The sequence below is a fragment of the Sorex araneus genome, chromosome 3, assembly GCF_027595985.1.
Source record: "Sorex araneus isolate mSorAra2 chromosome 3, mSorAra2.pri, whole genome shotgun sequence".
Taxonomy (NCBI): domain Eukaryota; kingdom Metazoa; phylum Chordata; class Mammalia; order Eulipotyphla; family Soricidae; genus Sorex; species Sorex araneus.
Genome location: NC_073304.1, coordinates 184,126,720 through 184,145,966, shown reverse-complemented (window position 1 = coordinate 184,145,966; position 19,247 = coordinate 184,126,720). Strand labels below are relative to the sequence as shown.

General features: G+C 40.4%; 1 protein-coding gene across 1 annotated transcript in view; it reads right to left on the bottom strand.

Annotated features, from left to right (window-relative positions):
- Nucleotides 1–19,247, bottom strand: part of PIK3R5 (phosphoinositide-3-kinase regulatory subunit 5) — a 58,091-nt gene that overhangs the window by 25,334 nt on the left and 13,510 nt on the right. The window contains exon 2 of the mRNA XM_004604832.2: nucleotides 1,124–1,267. The gene's annotated coding sequence lies outside the window, so the exon portion shown is untranslated. The remainder of the gene's footprint in view (nucleotides 1–1,123; nucleotides 1,268–19,247) is intronic.

The following is a 19,247-nucleotide window of genomic DNA, read 5'->3' as shown; positions in this document are numbered from 1 at the left end:
ATAAAACAGAGATGACAATAATCTACTCTCTACAAGACAGCCATGCTGCGTCAGCTTTCAAAACACAAAAGTTATTACGCTGCAGCAGTTGCTACAGCTGCTTTTCTCTGAGAAATCATACTGTTTTCATCCCTTCCTGGTACATGCTGGGTTGGACAGTCAGATCAAGTCATAGAGGGAAATTGAGTAAATAGTGCTCCAGTTCTGTGGAACCGAGGACAGATCAGGAAACCACAAGGAAATAATGGAATCAGGGTGCATCCATGCAAATAACATGCAAAGAACTATGGAATTATAACTGCACCTAGTAATGGAATGGAACAGTGGTGACTAGGAAATACCACATAGGCAAATCCCAAAACCTTCCTAGCCTCAGAGAAACCCCACTCCAAGTGAAACAGAAGGCCTTTGAGAGCAGGATGAGCTTAGAGGAAGTATGTATTTAATAAAATAAAATATAATGTATTTTATGACCACATACAATGTGCCAGGCACTAGGGACATAGCAGTGACCGAAGCAGACATGTTCCATTCTAGAAGTCTCAAATATTAAACAATTCATCAAAGAAAGACGAGGTCTCATGAAACGAAGAAGTGATACTGCTGGAAAGAGTTGAATGGGGAAATCTCTTTGAGTTTGTTGGGAGGTCATGGAGCCCTCAGAAGGAACGTTTAAGATGTAACAGGAAAACCCCTACCATTAGCAGTATTATAAGCCGTGAATGGTGCCTATATAAAATTAAAAATTTTAAAAGATGTAATAGAAAGGCAGATAGAAGTAAGGAGAATGTTCCAGTAAGAGATGGCATGTGCCAAGATCTGGGTGCAAGACTACATCTGCCAAGGATCAAGACCCTAAAGCTCAAAGCCTGGGGCAGAGACTTGCTCAGGACTTAGATCAGCTTTCCAGATTCTCTACTTTTGGGCTGTGGAGATGAAAGACTGAGTTCAGAACCTACAGTGTTTCCATTCATGGCACCTGGATGCAAAGATATACTTTGACCTTCACGGTAATTTTCAAAGTTGCTTTTGTCTGCTGACTCCTCCACAGGCAACCCAGATAGTGAGTTCACTAATCTTGAGCCAGGTGGGCAGATTTTAGGCTACTGAGTTCCTCTCTTACCTGACTTGTTTCCAGTACTTGGTATGGGAGTCTGTTCCTGGGCATGAATACTTGATGAGGCCTCACCCTCTGCTTTTAGTGGCAGCCCAAATACAAGATCCTCTTTATCTTAGTCTTATTCAGGCGCAGAGACAGCAGCACCTGCTGGAGAAGTTGGGAGATGGAACACCTTCAAAACTGATGTTTAGGGCTTGAATTACTGGCCCAAATGTCATCAACAGACTCTGCTCCATAAAATGGTTTCTCCCCTTTCAACCCAAGTTCTTGGAGCAGCGCAGAGGTAAGTTCTTCATCATTTCACAGAAGGGAAAGTTGAGTCCTGATGAAACACACAAGACAGGTGTATCAAGTAGGGCTTCTTCTGTCTCCCCCAACTGTGGCTGGGGCCCACCTCTGAGGACAGGAATTGTTTCAGTTAGACCTTTGTGCCAGAGTTCTAAGAGTTATAGCTGCCAGGGGAGGAGAGGAGGAAGAGAAGAAGGAGGAGGAAGTTAAAAGTGGTAGCTTTATTATATGGATTAAAAACCATGAGGAAAAGATTAATTGAGTGGGAGAAATATTATTCAGGGGCAGATTCTGGCAAGTGAGAATATTTTCGTTAAAATATTTTAGCTTTAATGTGGAATAAGGAAAAGATTGTAAGTGTAAGTCTTTGTTAACCAAAGAAATTGTTCATCCTGGTTTGGCCGTGTGCAAAACTAGTACCCTAACTACAGGACTATCTCTCCAGCTCTTGTGGACCAGCTTCTAACCCAATTTAAGGAGAGGAATGCAAGCTGATGTCTAGTTCTCTAGTTAGGCAAAGAAGAAGGAAGAGAGAAAGGACAGGGTGGGAATAAAGTTCCATTTCAAGGTACTTTGGAATCTAGGAAAGACTTCAAGAGCTTTAAAATCAGACAGGCTTGGTCACTTAGTTACTTCCTAGCTCTGTCACCAAGACCAAGCCCTTTATTCCTGCTCTTTTGTTCACTTGCAAAAATGGGCTAATGAAACATTCATCACAGTAGTATTGGTGGAATTAGTCCTGTAATAGCTGGTAAGGACCCTTTTTGTTAGCTTAAACTAAAAAATTGTAGTCATTGTGGGGCTGGAGAGAGTACAGCAGGGTGGGTAAGGTGCCTTGCACACAGACATCTAGAGTCTGATCCCTGGCATACCATATAGCTCCCCTAGTGCAGAATCAGGAGTAACACTGGAGCATCGATGGATGTGACCCAACAATAAATAAACAACAAAAAAAATCTAGTCATTGCTATTATAGTCCCCAAATAAGTGAGAGTGTCTCAAAGTAGCATGATAGTTGTGAAGGGTCAGGCCAGGCAGTGCTGGGGTATATGAGGGCCACTCTCTGAAATGCTTGGGGAGAGAGATATATTGTGTTAGTTTTTAATCCAGGGCCACACATATGCAAGATATATTCTCTGCCATTGCGGGCACATACTCAAAACCAGATCTGAATTTCTTTGAAACGTTTTTTAGTGGTTGTAAGACTTGAATAGCTCTTAAGTATTGCAAATATTTTCAATATTTTGTCCTCATTTACACACCTTAAGATAAGCACTTGTTGCTTATAAATGAAATCTACATTTTAAGCATTTTTATTAAAGTAAAATTTCCTTATAATATTTTTTTAAATTCAAAGAAATGGTTCATGATAATTAATGAGAAAACAATATTTCCCACAAAGAACACTTCAGACCACAATGCTTCACTAGAAAATTCTACCAAACATTTAAGAAAGAAATAACACTACTCTTACTCAAAGAGAAGAAGGAAAAATTTCCCAACTCACTTATGAAACCAAAATAACAAATAATAAAGTCCCAAAAATATTACTGTATGCACCCAAAATTCTACTGATCAATATTTTGCAGTTTTTAATCTCAAGATGCTTAAACTGCCTCAATATTTTACATTTGGGAGCCACCCCCAGAAGTGCTCAGGAGGACCAGTGGTTGTAGAGATGGAATCCAGGCCTCCTGCATACAAAACATGCTCTCCATCCCTTTGAACTATTTCCCTGGCCCTCAGATGCAAAACCCGTTAACAAATTATTTGCAAATTAAATACAGCAACATGTAAATATGAATGTTTTAAAATAAATACATTTAGAGGCCAAATGTATTTACCTAGGAATTCAAAAAGTTTTAACTTTCAAAATCAAAGTAACTAATCAAATGAATAAAATACAGGAGAAATCCAAGAAATCCAAATCTTGGAAAAGAATTATCACAATTTGTATATGACATAATATATATAAAGAGTTCACTAAAAAGCTCTTTATGTTTTTTAGAAAAAATAAATCAATACAGCAAGGTAGCCGGTCATAAAGTCAACAAACAAAAATCTTATGAATATTCTATATATAAATAATGAACTGAATGTTTATATACAAATATTGAATTGAGTCTTTAGTAAATTTCCCTCCCTTCCCCGAGCAGAGCGCCGGTAGCTGAAGACCTCCGGAACTCTGCCACAGCCATGCTCAAGGCCCCTTTCCACACATTCACAAGAGCCTCACGCATGAAGGAACCAGCAGAGGAACCCAGGTGTGCGAGACCCAGGGCTGAGATCTCCAAACCTGATCGGATCAGGACTGGGTCCTCTCCACCCAGACCCCCTATTTTCCAGTAGCTTGGCAGCCACACCCACAAACTGCCCCTAGCGCCATGTAATCCTATCAACAGCCAAGATCCATACATCTCTCCTAACAGCTACCAAACATGAAAGCTTGTAACTATCTCACAGTGATTCAATAAAATTAAAAAAAAATCCAGAGACTATAAAACAATGCTCCAGTAAGCACGCAGCTGCGAATACCTAGTTAAAGCCTAGTTCTCCCTCTCGGCAAGGTACTGAGAGCGTCCTGCCTGCACTGCAGAGCCTGGCAAGTTCTCTGTGGCATATTCGATATGCCAAATAGAGTAACAATGATGGGTCTCATTCCCCTTACCCTGAAAGAGCCTCCAATGGGGCACTGCTGGGAAGAACAAGTAAAGAGAGGCTGCCAAAATCTCCGGGCTAAGACGAATGGAGATATTACTGGTGCCTGCTCCAGTAAATCGATGATCAATGGGATGACAGTGATACCGTGAAATAATAAACTAGAAAAGGAAGAGATCAAAAATCCCACTCCTTTCAGAATCCCACGCCATTCAAAACGGTGTTCCAAAACACTAATCACCTGAGGATCAACATAAGATGGGAAAGACCTATACTACAAAAACTATAATTTAGTTAAGTGAACTTATAATTCACTTAAGAAAGGGCTAGAAGAAAGGTCTTAGAAAATAAAAACTATTCCATGTTTATGATTAGAAAAAGAACTATTGTCAAAATTACCATCCTACCAAAATTATTATACAGATCAATACAATCCCCACCAATGACATGCTTCAAGGACTTAGAACAGTCAATACGAAAATTTTATGGAATCATAAAACACCCCAAATAGTCAATTCATATTGAGATATAAAAAAATGGGACATAGCTAATTATACAACTGGAAACTATACTACAAAACCATAGTGATCTAAACAGCATGGTACTAAGAACAGACACTCTGACTAGTGAGTTAGAATCAAGCACACAAAGACAAATTCCCAGATCTATGATCAACAAATTTTGTACAAAGTTGTTGGGTAAAGATCTATCTTTACTCCATGAAATGGAGTAAAGATAGATCTTTAAACAAACAGTGTTAGAAAAACTGTATAACCACATGACAAAATGAAACTGGATCCATATTTCACCCTTATACAAAAGTCAATTCTAAGTGAGTCAGGTAGGATGCCTATATTTGAACCATAAAGGTGTTTTCAATGATATAATTCCATTGACAAAGGCAATCAGAAACAAAATAAACAAATGAGACTACTGTAGCACTATAGCACTGTCGTCCCATTGTTCATCGATTTGCTTGAGTGGGCACCAGTAACGTCTCCATTGTGAGACTTGTTGTTACTGTTTTTGGCATATCAAATACGCCATGGGTAGCTTCCAGGCTCTGCCATGCAGGCGGGATACAGTTTTAAATCACGGTTTCTTAATAAAAAATCAATTAAAGAAAATAGAAAATTCAAGAAAAATCTCACAATCACTACATTTAATAAATAATAACATTTTTGAAATTCAACACCAGGACTAGAGATTTAGTATAGTGCTTGCCTTGCACATGGCCAATCTGGGTTTGATGCTGCCTCACATCTGGTCACCCAAACACTGCCAGGTGTGACTCTTGAGCCCAGAATTAGGAGTAAGCCCTAGCACAGCCAGGTGTGGTCCAAAAACAAACAAAACAATAATTTCAATACTAACTTATAAAATTTCTCAGTAAATTACAAACAGAAGGGAACTCTATTAAACTGATAAAGAGAAAAAGAGAGAGAAGAGAAAAAGAGAGAGAAAAATAAACTGATAAAGAACAACTATGAAAAAGTCTATAAAGTGAATCTCAAGTTTTTTACTTTTTTATTAAGAAAAGCAAAGATATTGTTCTCAACATCTTTTTTTTCTTTCTGAAAAAAAACTATACTTCATCCTTTTAGTTTAGCCTGAGGAACTAAATAACGCTAGAGACTGAACTTGGGCATCTGTTATGCAAAACATGTTTTCCAACCCTTTGAGCTATCTCCATGGCCCTTCTCACAGCCTTTACTGAACATCACACTGGCAGTCATAATCATTGTCATAAGACAAGAAAAAGTCCCATAAAAACTAGATGTGTACATGGGAAATTTCTAAGGACTCTAAAACACCACAAGTGAATTTCTCAAAATTATACACTACCATGCCAATATAAGAACTATATTCTATTTCTACATTGAAGTCATTACAAGCTAGAAAATAAGATTTGTAAATATACCCTTCAAAATAACATTAAAGCTCCGAGGGATAAATTTAACAAAACTTTGTAAAGCCTCCAGATCCAAGAATAAATAGAGAGTTATATACAACCCACAGACACAATATTGGTATTATGCCAATCATCTTGCTAAAAATAGTCTACAATTCAATACAGTCCTCATCAGTATCTCAGGGGGTGGGAGGGATACTGGGAACATTGGTGGTGAAGAATGGGCACTGGTGGAGGGATGGGCACCTGAACATTGTATGACTGATACATAATCACGAAAATTTGTAAGTCTTGGGGCTGGAGCGATAGCACAGCTCGTAGGGTGTTTGCCTTGCACGCGGCCAACTCAGGTTCAATTCCCAGCATCCCATATGGTCCCTCAAGCACCGCCAGGAGTAATTCCTGAGTGCAAATCCAGGAGTAACCCCTGAGCATCGCTGGGTGTGACCCAAAAAGAAAATCAAATAAAATTTTAAAAAATTGTAAGTCTGTAACTGTGTCTCACGATGATTCATTAAAATAAAAAATTAATTAAAAATGAGAAAAATGACTCTAAAATGCACTGGACTTCCTCTATTGGACTTTAATTTTTTTTTCTTTTTTGGGTCACACCTGGCGATGCACAAGGGTTACTCCTGACTCTGCACTGAGGAATTACTCCTGGCGGTGCTCAGGGGATCATATGGGATGCTGGGAATTGAACCCGGGTAGGTCACGTGCAAGGCAATCGCCCTACCTGCTGTGCTATCGCTCCAGCCCCTGGACTTTAATTTTTGACAATAGTGACATGCCTACCATTTCAAGGTTTCTAATCCTCATACCTAGTTCAGAAATCAGGATTCTCTCTATATTCATTTCTCTATGAATATGGAAATATGCTAATCAAAAACCCAAATATGATGCCATGATCAAAAAAGCAATAGGGGATATTCCTTAAGCCTCAAAGGAAAATCATGTCTATTGTAACTTCTCAGTAAGTCAGTTCTTACTAGGGTGTTGAAAGAGTCCGTTGCCATCCACGTGTGGGCAGATTGCTTGGAGCCCTGATTCTGCCTGTATTTCCTTTGTCCAAAGGCCAAAGGAAGAGATTCAGGTCAGAACCCATGCTTCCTAGGAGTGATTTCTATGGCCACAGAGCAAAAACAGAGGACAATTCATGAGGCTAGTCATTTCTTTCTTTATTTAAAATTTCCCCTCTCTTTGGTCAGTTCTCATGCCAATAAATCAGCAGAGACTTAAGGGAAAGGTGTGGCAGAAAAATGAAAACTGAGTTATCTATCAGACAGCTCTTGGCAGGATGGGGTGGGACTCATAATTGGATTTCAGTAGATGTGAGAAGAAAATGTTCTACTTTTCCCCCTATCTAGAATTTAATTCTAAATAACTTTTAGGTTTACAGAAAAATTGAATAAAAATTCTCATATACCCTCTCTACATTCCCACCTTTCTCTCACCCAAAGTTTCCCCTGTTATTAATATCTTCCATTAGTGTGGTACATTTGATATAACTGATGGACCAATGTTGACACAACTAAAGTATAGTTTGATAAGTGTAGTTTTCACTAGGGTTCACTCTTTGTGTCACAAGGTACAATATCATTTAGAATAGTTTCACTGTCCTAAAAAATCTCTTAATCTATGTTTTTTCCTCTCACCAATGTCTAATAATCACTAATCTTTTACTATCTCTATAACTATGTCTTTCCCAGAACATTACATCATTGGCATATACACAATGTTGACTTTCAGACTTTTTGTTACATATAAGTATGTAGTTTGCATCTAAGTTCTTAATGGAATGAATGAAATACAAAACTTTAATTACAGGCACATTAAAATGATCCCAATAAAGTTCATAGGACCCTAGGTTAGAGTTTCTGCTTCTAGAAACTGCATGACACAAAAAATAGACATAAGGAATGGGAGAGAAGGCAGTCCTTCCCCTCTCTCTCTTGATGCCTCTTGAACTTCACCATCAAGTCCTGGTGTGAGAACAGGTCACTTTCTTGCCCACTCTGCTTCCCTAATCCAGAATTTCTTAAATACATTTTTTTCTCTAGAGACCTCCCTAAATATGGTGCTTTAATTTTTCAAGCTGGCAACTCTATCTTGGTCTTTCAAGTTTTCTCTCTCTCTCTCTTTCTCTCTCTCTCTCCATCTCTCTCTCTGGATTTTTTAAAAACAATACTTCCCAGAGGTTTGGGAGTTTCTAATCTCTAATAACAAACTTCTTATATGACTTCAGAAGGACAGCCCCTGAACCTGGTTCCCCAGGGAAAGGGGAGGGCCCCAGCTGAGGATGTGGTGCAGAGGCATTAGAAAAAAATCAGAGCATAGTTCATTAAAAGGACCACCAGGACAAAGCAGATCCCTTACCTGAGACCTCCCTCCAGGAATCTTAATTAAAGAATAAAAGACAATAATCTAATCCCTTGATCTCTCTGGACTTCAGTTTCTTCTTCCATAAAATGAGAACTTGCCCTCTCCATAAGTGACATATTATAGGATGAGTGGCATATTATTGGATGTAGAATGCAAGATGGATTGAATACATATCCCCTCCTCAGTCATCTATCAGATATTTCATGGCTCTTGCCAAAAAGATATCCAGGATAATCTTTCTAAGGAGCACTTATTTGACAGTACTTAAGAGCACTTTACTATGGACCCTAATGCACAGAATGACTGTGACTGCAGCTGGGTTGTAGCAGGGACAAACTCATCCCCTTCCATTCCTTCTCCTTTAATCAGGACATAGACTCCGGGACACTTGGAGAGCTCTCTCCTCTATTGAATTTAGTGTCTCCAGGATAAAATGACATCTGATGGTTCCTCGGTCTCCAGATTAACCCAGCAGGGATAAAGTATTTCCCTTTCTGGCCACATAAGCTTTGATTGACAGCAACTAGCCAGCTGTCCCACCTGCAGCAGGTTCCAGTACATAGAGACCACTCAGCTTCCGGTCAAACCACAAAGAAAGAGGCGGGGTTGGGTGGGGGACACTGGGTAAGGAAGGGTGGACAGGTGTGGAGAAGCCTGACTCATAGTTACTTACATCACCAAGACACCACACCTGTTACCACGGTTGCCTACTCTTGCCCACTTCTGCAGCAGTGATTGGGGGTGGATGAAGAAGGCTACAGAAAGCAAGAGGGAACATGAAAAGAGAGGATGCCAGGGAACGGGGGGGGGGGGAATAATGAAGAGACTTGAAGGGCAGGGCTGAACAGAAATATCCTTAAAACATCTTGAGACTGAGATAGATGAAAGGAGTTCAAAAACAAAAATGTCAAAGTGTACACCAGCAGCCCCAATGTTTCCTGTTTTTCTAACAAATCACCAATGACTTCCAAGAAAAGCATGCTGTACTGCACTAGACCTGGGCACAGCCGCAGAATTTGCACATCTGGCCTTTGCTTCAAGAATGCAGCAACCTGTGCCCGGGTACAGGATGTGGCAGATCTGCCCAAATGTCTGCGGTGAAGAAGCTCTTCAGAGAGCCTCCTTCCATAGTCATACACCTTATGTGTCTTTTGAAAAGCAAAAGGAAAGCAGAGAGATCCTTCAGTGCTTTGAGGATTTAGGTGATGACTAGCCATACTTATTTCTGTCTCTGAATATCCTAATAATTTCTAGGCAGTTGAGTATGAGGGTTCAGGGAAGGCACAGTGAGGCCAGATTCCTGAAAGACTGGAAAGAGTTAGCTCAGAGCAGGCAACGCATAAACTCCCAAAGGCTGTCCTACCCTACTCCATCCTAGGTTCTCCCTCCTTCTTGCCACACAAGGGATGGTAGAATCCTGGCTCATTCACAAACCCTAGGAGGGGTGCAAAGACCCTGAGCTGAAGATTCATCCCCTCAACACAACTTCCAACTTCTCTCTTTTACCATCTGCTCCTCTGCCTTCCTAGCAATCATACCCTGCCCCTAATTGCCCGTATCCCTCCAGGAATGCAGATGATCTCAACCTTGTTCCCTCTCCTTCCTTCACCTATAATCAGGGCCTCTTCAACAATGCTCTCCCATAACCTTACTCAGACTCTGATCCCTATAGCTCAAACTGATGCCATGGTCCCTGATGATTTTACTAGGATGGGGAACCAGGGTTTCTTCAGACAAAAAAACTAGGGTTAATTCAGGGTAATTTGGGGGTAGCATATCCATATGCCAAATATAGTACGATAACAATGATGGGTCTCATTCTCCTGACCCTGAAAGAGCCTCTAATGCTGCACCGTGGGGGAGGACGAGTAAAGAGAGGCTGCTATCTCAGAGCTAGGATGAATGGAGACATTACTGGGCCCGCTCGAGCAAATTGAGGATCAATGGAATGAGAGTGATGACAGTAACAATTCAGGCAAGTACACACTGATTTCCGGAGACCCTATTGTACCTCACTAATACCCCTCCTCACCAGGGGACAGACTGTACATGAGAGTTGAAAATGGAAAAAAGGCAGAGAAAAATGGACTTCCTGTATCTGCCTTTAGCCTTATTCCTACATGCTTATTACCATAGTGGGCATATTCCATCCTCAGGTCAATACCACATATGAATTTATTTTGCTAAACCATTTGAAAGCAAGTTTATCATGTAGATCCATGACATGTAACTCCTAAATGTTATATTGAAACATATTAAACATGAACTGATATCAGAACATTCATGTGGTTTAATCTAATACTCTAATAAGCTTCCCTCAAGTATAAGAATACTCTCCCAACATGATATTCTCCATGTCCATCCATTTATAGGCAAATTTCATGACTTCATTTTTCCTAACAGTTGCACGGTATTCCATTGTGTAGATGTGCCATAGTTTCTTTATCCATGGAGAGTATCATGCTGAGTGAAATGAGTGAGAAGGAGAGGGACAAGTATAGAATTACTGTATTCATTTTTGGCATATAAAACTGTATAGTAGAAGACTAATAGTCATGGCCAGGGAAAACAGGAGTTAGAAGGACTGGTCAATGGTTGGAACTAACCACAGTGTGTGTGGGAGGGCTGAGGGTAGGCAATATAGAGAAGAGATCAGTATGACAATAATAGCTGAGAGTCATCACACTGGACAAGATCTAAGGGTTAAAAGTATGTGAGAGATATTATTGATAACCTTTCAGTATTACTCCTACAAACACAATGCCCAAAAGGGTGGGGAGAGAGAGAGAGAGAGAGGAGGAGGAGGAGGAGGAGGAAGAAGAGGAGGAAGAGGAGGAGGAGAGTACCTACCATAAGGCAGGCAGGGAGTGGAGGGTGGGGAATGATGAGAGGGAACCTGGAGACACTGGTGCTGGGAAATGTACACTGGTGGAGGGATGGGTTGAAACACTGTATGACTGAAATCCAAACATGAACAGCTTTGAAGGGTCTATCTCACATGATTCAATTAAAAAGTTAAAAAAAGAGAATATTCTTCCACCTGATGATAATGTTATCATACTTAACAAGTGGGTAATAATTGTGAAATGCCATTGATTACACCCCACGAAACACACTTGCAGAACACCTATGGTATGCCTAACAACCTGCACTGCTGATGTCCTCAGCATCTCACTGAACTGTCTAGGGGACAGCAGTGGGAGGATGGGACTTGCTGTTCCCAAATGTGCTGTACTTAGAGTTGATGCTGGATATGGTATAAAAAGACATCTGGAAATTTGCTCCAACCCAATGACAAGGCAAAATGAGAATTTCTTCCCAGGAAAAAAAGAACATTACATTATAAATCGGTCACAGCTCTCATCCCACCACCTCTTCGACAACACAGCCTTGCCCCTTTAAAAGAAAGAATTACATTTCCCACCCAGAAGGTTGCCAGAAGGTCGAGGCAGTTCAGACAATAAGAGAAACCACTGGCAGGCACTCTGATTTGCAGTATCAGTCCCAAACTGTTCAAGTGTTCCCAGCTAAGACCAAGATATAGCTGAACAAGCCACCTCAATCCTGTCCTATATCACTCTTGAGTATTATGAAAATGATTGTAGTCTTCTACCACTGTGTTTTGGGTAGCTGGTTACACAGCAAAAGTATCTGGAAGATGTGTATGTAGCATAGACCCCACAATCTGAAAGAAAACAGGCTGCAGAGCTGGAAAGCCAATGGTTCATGTGTTCAAAAGAACCTAGATGGGCCTTTCTGGCCCTGCGCGAGATCAACCCCGGAGGCAACTGAACCACTTTGGACACGAGCGGCGCCCCCAAAATGCCTCCAAACTGTGTGCTCGGAGCTTCTGGCCCAGGTGCTGCCAGCGAGTGATGCAATTACCAAAAGAATTTTCCCTGGACTTCATATAGAAATCCAAATCGCGCGATAGCAGCCGCGCGACCTAATATCTTTTGATTGTCTGATTGTCAGCAACGTGTAAATGTTCCTTTTTGGCAGGGCTTACCATGGGGGGAAACTCCAAACAATAGTACTGAGTTTTTTGTTGAAGGGTAAAACATTGTAACGATAGAATTTTAGGCAGAATTTTCCCTGGATTTTATATAGAAACCCTAATGTCATCTAATCATCAGCAATATGAAATGGTTCCTTTGCAATGGGTTGGACTTTGGGGGGACCATAATAGGGTTAAAGTTTGTAGCGACGTGTAATTTCTGGCTGTACTTTCCCTGGACTTTATACAGAAATTCAAAGCCACGAGGCCGCTGCCATGGCCGCGCAACCTATTGTCATTTAATCATAACCAATATGAAATGGTTCCTTCTTAACGGGTCGGACTTTGGTGGGAAATCCTAACAAGAATAGTAAGTCTTTTGCTGAAATATTGAAGGCTGCCAAAGTGGTAGCCATCTCTATAGACTGAACTAAGCCATATCCCCACGCCGGCTTAGAAGAAATATCCTTCTTTCTCGGGAAGAAACGCGGCGTGGCGTTAACCATAGTGTGATGTCCATTAAGCTGACACGGACTTGGTGGCGTGGGAATGGGATACAAGGGAATAAATTATTATGTACTTGGAACAGCGGGACGCTGGTGGAATCTCAAGCCGGGGCCGATACCAGCGTATTACCTTTGATTCCAGAAACTGCTTGCAGACATTCTACCAGGCTATCAACTAAGCCAGAGCCCCACGCCGGCTGGTGACGGGAAATAACCATCTTTTTTGGTTTGTTTTCCCTTTGTCAGGCAGTTTGGTGATTACTAAACAGGCGTGATCTCGGTGGCGCGGGACGAGGGGGGAAAAAAAATAGAAAAGTTATGTAACAAACAGCGGGACTTAATATCTCTACATTCTCAGCAATGGAGAGCCATCAGATGCTTCCTTGACAGTGGGACTGTCTTTTCTTTTTTCGGGGAAACCCTAGCAACAATAGTGAGAAACATGGACTGTAACCAAGATAAAGCGTAAACGAAGTGAAACTTATCACTTACAAGGGCGGGGACTGGGGGGGCGGGAGGGGGCGGGAGGTTTAATGGGGTGGTTGGTGATGGAATATGGGCACGGGAAAAGGGAAGGGTGTTTGAGTATTGTATAACTGACATAATCCTGAGAACTATGTAACCCTCCACATGGTGATTCAATAAAATTTAAATAAATAAATAAATAAATAAATAAATAAATAAGAACCTAGATGGAACATTTCATGGTAATAGGGGTGACTATACAGTCAAGTAGGAGCAGCAATGACAATCTAACATACAAAATAAGCAAACAATCCTATAGGAAAAATGGGCAGGGGCCGGAGTGATAGCACAGTGGGTAGGGCGTTTGCCTTGCACACAACCGACCCAGTTTCGATTCCCGGCATCCCATATGGTCCCCCAAGCACTGCCAGGAGTAATTCCTGAGTGCAAAGCCAGGAGTAACCCCTGAGCATCGCTGGGTGTGACCCCCCCAAAAAAATCAAAAAAATAAAATAAAATTTGATTAAGAGTTTTAAAAAAATGGGCCAAAGACCCTTTACAAAAAACAATCTCCAAATGGCTAATAAGCGGACAATGTTCTCAATTTCATTAGTTATAAACTGATGGCACTATAGCACTATAGCACTGTAGCACTGTCATCCCGTTGTTCATCGATTTGCTAGAGCGGGCACTAGTAACATCTCCATTGTGATACTTGTTGTTACTGTTTTTGGCATATCGAATACGCCAATAGCTTGCCAGGCTCTGTCGTGCGGGCGGGATACTCTCGGTAGCTTGCTGGGCTCTCTGGGCTCTCTGAGAGAGACAGAGGAATTGAACACGGGTCAGCCACATGCAAGGCAAACACCCTACCTGCTGTGCTATCGCTCCAGCCCTTATAAAATTGATACAAATTAAAATCACAGCTTGATACCACTATACAATGGTTAAAATTAAAAAGACAGAAAACACTGCTCATGAAAAAGTGAAGCAACTTGAATCACCAGGACTGCATGTCGGATGTAAACAGATTGAGCCACTTTCCAAAGAGAAAATAAATTTATTAGTACCTATCAATGAACAACCCCATCGCATCGTGATTACCCCATTGCACAGCAATTCCTTCCATTGGAATGTACTCCGGGGACAAACACCAAAATGTTTACAGTTAGCACTATTAAATATAACTTTTTTTTTTGCTTTTTGGGTCACATCTGGTGGTGCACAGGGATCACTCCTGGTTCTGCACTCAGGAATTACTCCTGGCAGTGCTCAGGGGGCCATATGGGATGCTGGGAATAGAACCCGGGTCGGCCACGTGCAAGGCAAATGCCCTACCCGCTGTGCTATCGCTCCAGCCCCTAAATATAACTTTTGAGATAGATACTATCCAGAGGTGAGGTGTCCCATTAGAGGTGATATGAGTCAGGTGCTTAGGAACCTAGAGGAAAGAGTAAGTCGAAAAGCAAAGCTTCTCCAAGAAGGTAGTTTGCAAGATAAGGCTTGAAAAAGAAAAAGCTGCTCGTTTTTAGTCTTGGGACAGGCAGGCATTAGACACACAATTCCTTTAGGGAGTAGCCTACCCTGAGGGAGGAAAAAGTTAGACATAGGGCACCCTTGAAGATGAAATTGTATGAGCTGGTAAGAAAGAGTAGGACTGGCCCCATTTATACCCCATTTTGCCAAGCTAAGTGATCAGAAGTGAACTTGAGGGCGCCATATGGACTCATTTTTAGAGTGAATGACATATTGGCCTTAGAATTTAGGAGATCACACAGCAAGGTGGGGAAGCACAGGAGAGAGGGAATGGAGGGAGGAGGCTCTGGCTTGGAGGGTTGTGAAGTCAAGTCATAGGTTTGCTACTTGAAACATGTTGTAGGTAGCAGATTAGCACAAATAAATCAGAGAGTCATGTTTCTTTATGTTTATGTTCTTTTTTTAGGTGTAGATTCTTTCTTTAGTTTTACTGCTATTGAGAATTATTCAGTGAACTGGAGAAAATGATATACATATACACTTTAGGGTCATCTCATGTCATATCAGAGAACTCTGATTTTGGTTTTTTGGAGTACACAATTAAAGAAAGAGAGTGAGAAAGAGATAAGAAATAGGAAGATATTACAAAAGGCAAACTAAATATTAGAAAATCCTTTAAAATATAATTTTGAACGTTATAGTCCCTGAGCATACCAGCCACCAGCAATGTTCTCTTCTGGGGGCTTTGGGGACTTTGCAAGAAGCGCTCAAAGGACTGGGGGCCACTCGGGACCCAAATGTGCAACTCAATAGTTCAATGCCTGGGACCACAATGAGGAGCTACTCTAACTCAGCAGTGCTGGGGTTCACTAGAGCCATCCAGTGATATGCAGGGAACATGGAGTATGATGACCAAACTCAGAGCCTCAGAATGCCAGGCATGCACTCCAGCCTTTTGAGCTGTCGCCCCAGTCCCCACAACATTCTCTACACACTCCTAACTGTGGTTCATAAGCACTAGAGAAAGTAACCTATAACACCAAGGACTGTAAATACAATAAAATACCTCAAAAATAGCATACCCAAATTTGATGGCTATTGACTCAAGACAATACAGAAAAATGTGAACTGAAAAAAAAACCATAGGGCTACCACTGGCTTAACAAACTCATGCAAAAAAGTGCATGAATGTCTTCAGCTTTAGGGTCATCTTCTTTTTTTAATGTTATTGAATCACTGTGAGATAGTTACAAGCTTTCATGTTTGGGTTACAATCACACAATGATCAAACACCCATCCCTCCACCAGTGCACATTCCCCACCACCAATATCCCCAGTATACCCCCTCTTTCCCACTTTCCCCCTGCCTCCATGGCAGACAATATTCCCCATATTCTCTCTACTTTTGGGCATTATGGCTTGCAACACAGGCACTGAGAGGTCATTATGTGAGAGGTCATCATTATCTACTTTTGGCACACATCTCCCATCCCAACTGATTCTTCCAACTATCATTTTATTAGTGATCCCTTCTCTATTCCATCTGCCTTCTCCCCTCTGCTCATGAAGCAGGCTTCCAGCTAGGGTCATCTCTTTTAACATAACAGAGAACCCTGATTTTGGTTTTTGAGAGTAAACAATTTAAAAAAAATTGTGGTAAACATAAACTACACAGGCTTGGGAGATGGTTTTAGGGCTGGAGTATAAGCTTTGCATGCAAGAACCCCATTTTTGATCCCTAGTACCATGTTTTCCCCAGGACTGTGCCAGGAGCAGCCTCTGAGAACCATAAGATATGGCCTCTCAAGAAAAAACAAAATAGAAAAACAAACATAAAATAAACAGCACACCACTTATCATTTTAACCACTTTATGTATACTGTTTAGTGTCATTAAGTATATTTCCATTGTTCTGCAATCATCACCACAATTCACGTCAAACTTTCTATCTTTTCATACTAAAATCCTGTATCTTTAAACAATATGTCCCCCTTGCCTCTTATCCCAGCCCCTAGAAATCACCATTATTCTTTCAGTCTATATATTCTAAATAGTTCATACAAATGGATTTATACAATATATGTCTTTTTTTGTTAGTCTTATTTCACTTAGTATGTTCCCAAGGTTAATCCACATTGTAACATCTGACAGGGTTTCCTTTCATAAACAAAAATAACCACATTTTGTTTACTCATTCATTCAACATTTGGATTAATTCCATCATTCAGAATATAGAATGCCACTTAAAAAAACAAATGTCAATAGGGTTCAAAGCATGTTTACTGCATAGTGAAAGTATGAAGAACATTATATGACAGAGGAGATTCAGAAGAATCTCAAACTAGTAGAATTCAAACATGAGTGAGACCTATAATATCCTTCCATATCCATTCTCTCTTTTTCTATAGGAATATAACTTTTACATATTACATATTTTCTTTTAGTTAAGTATGACCATATGACCACAATCTGATCAATGTAATTACTGTAATTTTCAAATGTTTTGAAATAAATATTTTTAATGAAATAAAACTTATTGTTCCTTTTTCCTTCTCTCGCTAACTAGAAAGTGAATGTTCTAGCAATTTCTAGAACTGCTATCATTGTCATGAAATTAAAACTTAATAAAGTTGAGAAAGGCAGAGCAAAGACAGAAGGAGTTTCTAAGCCCATAAAATTGTCATGTAAAGTCTAAACCATTTATTCTCAGAATGGAACATTAAATATAAATAAACCTCTTTCTTGTTTAAGTCACTACTATTTTAGGTTTCTTCCCTACAACAGACAAACCAACATAGCACTGTAGCACTGTCGTCCTGTTGTTCATTGATTTGCTCTAGCGGGCACCAGTAACATCTTCATTGTGAGAGTTGTTGTTACTGTTTTTGGCATATCGAATATGCCACGGGTAGCTTGCCAGGCTCTCCCAGAGGGATGGAGGAATCGAACTCGGGTCGGCCCCCCGCAAGGCAAACACCCTACCCGCTGTGCTATCACTCCAGCTTGACTTAATAGAAATAAAGAACAAAAAGAAGGGACTGCATAGACATGAAATGCACATGCATGAAATCTCTCTGTGGAGCCATAACATCAAGTTTCATCTCTCACTGAGAAGTTTGTCCATACTCACACAGCAGAATTCCTACAGACTTTTGGAAACTACACACCACACACACACATACACACACACTAATTATTATTTCAATCGATGCTAAAAAACAAAACTACATTTTTGTTTCTCTATTAATGTGTCACTTAGATATAACTAGTGATTTTCCCCAAAATTTATACAGTATATTCTGTGGTATGACCTTAAACAGAGACCACATCATATACCCCAAATTCCATTGTAGGGAATATCTTGTAAAAAGCTGAGTTGTCCTTCAGAGAAGCAGTCTACAATATCTGCTTATATCAATCTCTGTTTATCTAACTTGGGCAACAACAGTAGCTACTGAGTTATTTAAAGGTCAGACTGTTTTTGCAGCAAGTTGAACTAGCTAGCAATTCAAGTTGAGAAAGACAGTTTTGGTAAATAAATTAAAGATAATCTCTCACGAATTAATAAGAAAGTACCTGGATAATCAAGCGTGGGCATTACAAAAGGTTTAATTGTTAAGTGAAACAATAATATTTCCAAGGAAATAAGAGGATAATAGAAATATAAATGATTTTCAGATGAATTGGAAGAACATAGGATTTTTCAAATAATGAAAATACTCTGTATAGTAATATTATAATAGATGTAAGTTTTTATACATTTGTCCAAATCCACAGAAATACAACTGGAGTGTGACCTGATGTCAACTATGAACTTTGGGTAGTTAGAATGTGTCAATGTATTTTCACTGTTAGTTCAGAAAACAAAAGAAGGAGGAGGAGAAGGAGGAGGAAGAGGAGGAGGAGGAGGAGGAGGAGGAGGAGGGAAGGAGGAGGAGGGAAGGAGGAGGAGGAGGAGGAGGAGGAGGAGGAGGAAACAACAAAGTATCATTCTGGTGAGTTATGTTAGCCTCTATTCAGGAGCAGGAGGCTTATAGGAAAGCTCTTGATTTTCCTTTAAGTTTTGGTTTAAGCCTAAAATTGCTTTAAAACTTTTGAGTCTTATAAAAATATATTAATGTTCCCACTAAACAAGTCTAGGAGTAACATGGCCAAGGAAGGTATTTTCTTGTCATTGAAACCAGTAAGTAAGAGAGGGAAGAGGCAAAATTAGAATCTCTGAAGGGACTGAGCTTTGAACCCAAGGTGTATTTCAACTGTGGTCCCATCTGAATGCCTACAGATTCCCTATATGAGTGTGTTGGGGACCAGTAGAGTTGAGCCATGACCTAAGAAGAGTTATTTTCAGTCAGTCATAACCATTGGACCATTATAGCACCTTGCCTTGAGCCAAGAATGGGAGAATAAGGGAAGTTGGAAGTTAATGGCAACTCATTCTTTTTT